Source organism: Lathamus discolor, chromosome 3 (assembly GCF_037157495.1).
Source record: "Lathamus discolor isolate bLatDis1 chromosome 3, bLatDis1.hap1, whole genome shotgun sequence".
Taxonomy (NCBI): domain Eukaryota; kingdom Metazoa; phylum Chordata; class Aves; order Psittaciformes; family Psittacidae; genus Lathamus; species Lathamus discolor.
Genome location: NC_088886.1, coordinates 103,360,698 through 103,367,877, shown reverse-complemented (window position 1 = coordinate 103,367,877; position 7,180 = coordinate 103,360,698).

The following is a 7,180-nucleotide window of genomic DNA, read 5'->3' as shown; positions in this document are numbered from 1 at the left end:
GGTTCATCTTTACTCACAACCTTTGTCTCCAAGTATGCCAGTCACAGTGCTAATCCCAGACAGGATGTGTTTCAATATCTTTACACAGGATGCATTTAGATACCTATATACTCCTGGCAGTGCCTACTACATACAGCTTTTATTTCTGTTAACAGCGTTAGATTGCTGATGGAAACAGTCTGCAGATGTCTATAAAACACTTACAGAAATACCTGAACATTGCAAATACCTTAAAGATCTAAATACTAAGCATACAATATTCTGAACAATACACTGACTGAAAAAAATAAAATTTATGAGTTCCATGGAATATATTCTTTCCATGCACATTTCCTCAGTTGCATGAGACCTACCCTCTCAAAACCAAAGTTTTTGAAAAGAGCATTAGAACAGAGCACTAGCATCTAAAACTGCACAAGTCTGCTTCTCCAGTTCTGTGTCAATGGAGAATAGGAAAGCCTTGAAAACAGCACATTGGATAGTCCTTGACCCTCTGGTTTTGGGTCCAATTCTCCATCTTTTTCCATGCTGTTCTCTTACCTCCCTTGTGAAAGGAAGGAAAACAGAGTATTCCTAATCTGTAATGGTGAGACAATGAAAGGGGTCATGGTGGCAGAATTAGTAGAGACGTTTGCCCAAGACTGGTCACTGCACCAGCAGGGAGATACAATGATTCAGACCCCTAATGAAATAGATATTATGACTGAAAAAAATCACATGTGAGCTGTGTCCTGAAAACCTTTCCTGGCCCTTCAGAGGCAGCATGAGAAGAGTTCTTATCAGCTAGCATTCCACTCCAGCAAGCTGCTAATTCAGGAATTACAGTGATTCTGAGTCTGTCTTTTGTAAAAAGCTCCATGCAAACGTAATTTGGGCTCACTTGGGTCCCATGCTTTCCTTTCAGACTGGGTGGGTGGGAAAGTGACATAACACTAAAAAAACCCAAAAAAACTAAAAAACAAAAAACACAAAAAACCAAACAAACAAAAAAAAAACAAAAACAAAAAAACCCACAAAAAATAAACAACAAACCAAACCAGGACTTAATGCATCAACATAAGCTCTTACCTCACCTGCTACATGCTGCTGTTCTTTCCTTGTTTACATTTCCAGATGCTTTCCTGGCACACCTCCCACATTTCAGTACATGGACAAGAGATGCTAAACACTGAACTTCCCACTGCTGCTGTGAGTCTTCACAAAAGCACAAAACCATTCAGGCCAACCAAAGATTAAGAGCCAAACGTATTTCTTCCTGTTAAAGATGGAAGGTATCTGCAGCTGCCAGAATTTCCTCCATTTGTTTGTAGATTACTACAGAGAGAAGATTGTTTTCCTGAGTAGTCTTTCTGTGAAGGACTAGCTTATTGAAACAGCAGCATCATTTCCTGTAGCCCTATGGATTAGTATCTGCTTCAAACAATCTTAAGGTCATACAAAGTTTGAAATGAAGCTGTCAAGCTGCAGGAAAAAGATACAGTTGTTGAAGGGTGGCATAATGTAAAAGTGGTGCCTTAACCCAGCATTTTTAATTCTGGGAGATGGGAAAAGCCTCCAAGCTGAGTAAAGAAGGCCTGCATGAATGTCATTTGTAATAGCAGCTTGGAAGATGTGAACTAAAAAAACCCAACACTTTAAAATCTTCAGCCTCCTATACACCTAACTAACAGTATTCTGAAACGATCATACAGGATAGATGTAATCACAGCTAACACACAGGCCTCACCGAAGACTCGAGAATAGGTTTAGAGTGCAAGAAAAATAGTTGAGAGTCATTATTGAGAATGATCTAAAATGAAAGAAACCAGTGCTTCACATTTGAAGAATGTGTTAGGCAGGATGCCAGGTAAAATTAAGTCCAAGTGCTTCACAATTTTAGACTCCTGATAGAAGCCACAAAAGCTTGTCTTTTACAACAAACTTGGTAGAAGCTTTCTTGGGGCATCTTTTAGGACTGCAGGAGATACTAATATGCTCAGCAACTGCAGTACATGAACCAAGACAGCTGTCAGAAACTATAACCCACTGCAGGCCTAATCTTGCTTTCAATAAGCATTCACAATGCCACTGCTGAAGATCACCGCTATGTCTTTAGTACTACTAGAGAAACATAAAACCAGGATTCATTTTCTCAGGCAACCAATTCAAACATTTTAAGAACCTTCCAAAGAGATTTATCACAACTCCCAAACTAGAATTCTGTCTTTTATTCATTAGAGGTCAGCTCTTCAGTGGTAAGCCTTCCCCCTGAGGAAGAGTTCTTCCCCTTGCACTTTTTTCTTTCCTTCACCTTTTCCTTCCAGATTTCACATTGAGGTGAAATCTAGCTGTCCTGATCCAGTAACAAACCAACACAAGTTAATTTTCGGCCTTATGAGCTGCATGTCAAGTTTAACTTAAAATTTAAGCTCCACTGGGGCAGGGGAGAGGGAAGAAAAAAAAAAAGTCTGCTTTGTGGTCTAATCCAGGGAATACTAATTCATTAAAGCCAAAAAACCTCCTACATGCAGAAAAGGGAGAGAATGCATAAGTAACAGTTGCTACAGGGGTAGCCTGAAGCCATACGCCAACAAGTTACTCTGCTTGTATATTATGAGAATTTTTATCCATCTAATCAATAAGGAATGAGTAGTTACTATGGCAATTTCTACACTACAAGGTACTTGTGCTGCAGTAGAGTATGTTCTAGAAGGACAAATACACTTAGCACTCTGTTATGTAAATTTTTTGCACCTTTTACAGTATTGCAGTGCCATGTGTAGGTTTGAGAAAGATGAGAAGAATAAGGTGAGAAGAATAAACAGAGTCATAGGATAGTGGAAGGTATAAAGGATGGCTTGGGAATTAATCAGTGACTAATAGGTGGCAGATTGAAGCAATCCACAAACACTCAAGCAAATCAAGCAGTGCTTTTGCAGATCTTTAGCTTGATATCACATATAACAAAACAAAGATTTCTCTGCTGTATTTCCCTTTGATTATCTTCCTTAGAGTTTGAACTGATGGGGCTAGAATTTACTCTTTCTTATACCACCATGAATAATTAATATTCTTCATACTAATATTGATTTCAAAGGATAGCAATACGTTCTTCAGTACCTACGGCTGATTACAATGGATATATTCTCTTACGGCACATACTCCATAGCACTATAGGGACTGCTGACCCTTACACAGAAAACAAGGATAAAACTTCACTCTCAAGATACATAATACTACAATAGAAGTGCAAGGTTCTTTAAAAAGTTTTGAAAATAATTGATCATAATAATCTCCATTAAATTCATAGAGAAAGTACATATGCTTCCTACAAAACGTTTATCCCAATTCCATCATATATTTCGCAGTATTTATCCTCCCCTCCTCTACCCCCTCTCCCTCATCTCTTTTCAAAATATCATTTTTCAGGTATTAGAACAAATGGGGAGGGACCAATGCCAAGGAGAAACCTAAACACTCCAGAGGCAGGCAGTTCCCTTGGAGAGGTCTGACAAGACAGACATCATGCCTGCATACAGAGACAAGTTAAGACTCATCACAACTGCTGAAGATAGATCAATACTTGTAGCGCAAACCTGTTAAAAAGATAGTGAGGAGAGAAGCCTAGGTAAATTAGCACTTGGACAGCTTTAGATGAGAGAAACAGGCACGCACAAATGCGGGGCCCTAAGGGCACTTTAAAACCTCTGTTAACATCCCCTAGAATCCTTATACAAGTAACACATGGCAAATTTACATGTGTGTTCACTTCTGACAAACATACACACCTGACTGAGCTTCAGATTTTTATGCCATTTTTCAAATGATCAGTGCTGAGAACTGGAAGCTCAACGTACTGGGCTCTTTTCCAAAGCATTCAGGTACAATCATATTTTTACTCATAAAATACTGACTCTAAGGTTATATTGTAAAAAAAACCACTGATTCCTACATAGAAAGGCTCTGGGATTCATTGTAGTAGCAAGGAAATGTCTCCACAAACCTCACAGGTGGAAAATAATTAAAATAATAAGTACAACCCTTAATAATTATGCAGATTGAAAAGAGATGTTTGAAGTGGGACAATCCCTTTGAAACGTTAAGAATGAAAGGAAGACCTTTTATCAAAAGACAATAAACTTAGGCAGATCTTTTAAAGGCTGGAAATATAAGGAATAGTTCTATAACACGGTCTAAGCTAATGCTGTGATAATGTGTAAACACGCAAACACAAATCTGAAGTTCTAACAATGCACAAAAACCACCTCTTAAAATAGAATGGGTCTCTAACAAGTTTACCCTACATACACCACTATGAAGGAGCATGCTGAGAGACTGAGCTGCTCCTATTGAAGAGACTCAATCTTCACACTGCCTGCAGCCTATGTACCACAGTAGTCAACCACTACCTACATGAAATTAAGACTGGGTCTGTCTGGATACACTTATCTTAGGGCTCTTGAAAGGACTCACAGTTGGACAAGAAAGAAGCTTAAACAGACAGTTTATTTTCTTCCAGCTGTGTTACCTCAACACTACTCCCATTAGGTGATTTCAAGACCATTTCCTTATTAAGACCAGCTACATCAGGATTTCCACTGCAGAAAAAGGGAATGAAACACAAGTAGACTGGCGCAGAGACAGTCAACATCATAAAACTAGACTTGGAAAAGGCTTTACTGTCACCTCTTAGAGGTTTATGGGGGTCCTTAAAAGCCACAGAGCAATTCCTCAGAAAATACTATGTAATGCAGTTACAATAACATTGTTCAGAAGTTAGTCTGTCCCTTCCCTTCATTAGCTGGGTATAAGAAATAATATCCTTTTAAAATGAGCAAGGACAGAGAAGAAAGGATTTTTATAGCATTGTTTTAACAGAAATGTTTCTTCCAGAAAAGCTTTAATGCAGTAACTTGTGTTTTAAAGGTCTGTTTCTGTAGATGGGATACTTTACATCAAGCCTCTTCATCTGAATCAAGCGAACTTCACAAGTCTGATACCTCCCTGAATAAATCTTCAGCTGATCACATTTTAATTTGCACCAAATGTTTCCATGTCTACCTCCATGAACTCATCCTGGACAGAACTTTCTTACATCAAGTTGTCCTTTTAGCTAGCTCTGCAGACAAAGTTCTCTTTAAAGCACTGAAAATGGAAGAAAATGTAGCCTGTAAGGAAACACAACAGGAACTGACTACGCATCTAAGCTAGTTCTCAAAGTGGCTTTTCTGTGGAAGTGTTTCCAATGAACTTCAGCCAATTTCCATTTTACTATTTAAAGAGCCTTTCACTGTGGTCTCAACGGGCATGCAATAACACCAACTATTCACATCACAAAACCCAAACCATTTTAGAAGGACAACATATTTAATTGTGCTGCACTGAGAACTGGTGTCTACTAGGAACTAGAAATTACACCCCAAAATAGAGAAAACACTATTTCTCCTACAGAATGGTTAGGTCTTAAAAGAAAAGGTCTGAAGCATATCAGCCACTCTTGGATAGCATATCCAAGATGGAGCACAAAGCATGTCCTTTGAGTTATGAGCTCTCCACTTTCAGTATTTTACACTCCCCAGGCTCCTATTATCCAACATCTATTGTGTAATGTCCTATTCGTAGACTTCAGGCTGTTTGCTGGTTACTTTTTATCATCAGTAACAATTGTTTGTTGCTCGCACTACCTTCCTTACCTCAGCTCTATGCTGCCCTTGCATTCTGAAGAAAAGAAAAAAAGGCAATACAAAACCCAAACAAAACAACCCAGCCCCACAACACATAACCCACACTTTCAGTGTGGTGGAGGATTTAAGAAAACAACTATCACAAGCACCTGGCAAGATCTCAGGTCTAAGCTGCAGCAAAGACAGTACTAAATATTACACTCAAACTAGAGCGTGAAAGGATTTACTCTAGAATGAGTCACTGCGAGCAGTTTAATGGAAAGTAGGATCTTAACACCTTCAAGTGTTTCAAAAAGAAAACAGGAAAAAAAACCCACAACCTTTTATGGAGTCATGGTGGCAGCAAAATTGAATCCTCTTCATTCTACTGTCCTTCTGGGTCCCGGAAGGTTACTCTCATCCCCAACTCCTACACAGCTTTGTTCCAAGGAGCCTCATAGACAACAATCCCCAATTACTTACAGTCATTTCTGAAAGAGGGACTCCAAGCTACACAAAAATTGGAAATAGAAGCAAATAAAGCCTAAGCAGCACTGCTTTCCCACCGCATCTCGCAACAGCTGGGAACACTGGTGAAGGAGAACAACAGAAAATGCTGCACAGGCATCTTTGGCCCTGGAGACAGGGAGAAACAGTGTGCTACTACATTAACTCAGCTGCGTTGCTTAACTGCCTGATGTCACATGACCTGACTGGCAAAAGCCAGATCAGAAGAGGAGGGATCCGGAACCATTCAAGCCTAACTGTTGAACAATTAGGCTTGCATTTAGTGGGTCATTACTGACTTCGAGCTCTCTTTTCTCTGTTGCTGACTCCCACAATATGACAGGATTATCCAAGCATATCTGTGTCCAATGCAGAACATACAGAACAAAACAACAGAAAGCTCTTCAGATTTGCCTGAGCTTGGAAAGTTTCTCAGGAAGGACAATTTGCAGTGGCAGGATCCCTTTCTGTTTTAAGTGGAATTAATCTATCCAAAATAGTTGTTTGCAACTGGATGAAGAGACTACAAGACACTGATGAGAAACCAGAGTGGAGGAGTGACCAAAGGGAGATGGACCCTTTCCCCAAGTAGAAAACAAAAGAGGGCAGTTCTGCCAGTTTTCCATGGCTTTCCACCTTCTCTATTCCCTTAACAAAGAGGGTTGGGATCCCAGATGGTAATGATGGTCTAGACCTGTTTGGCCTCATCCACTTTAGGCTTTGACTGTGTTCAGCCAGAGCTGGAAAAAGGATGATTAAGTAGCACTGTCAGACTGGCTTGTGAGAAGAAGAAAAAAAATAAAAATGCATTAAATCACCATTTTAGAGATGGGTCTGAGATGGGGGAGATTTATTTATTTTTTTTTAATTACTTAAAAAGTGACTTAAGGCTCCTATTTTCCTCTGGCAATATTTACAAGATATCGAATTCTTTAATGCTCAATAGCTTGCTTGAATGCCAAGTGATTCAGCAAGTTTTCCATTCATCTCTATTCATATTTTCACACACAGCGAAAGGAAGACAATAGAGG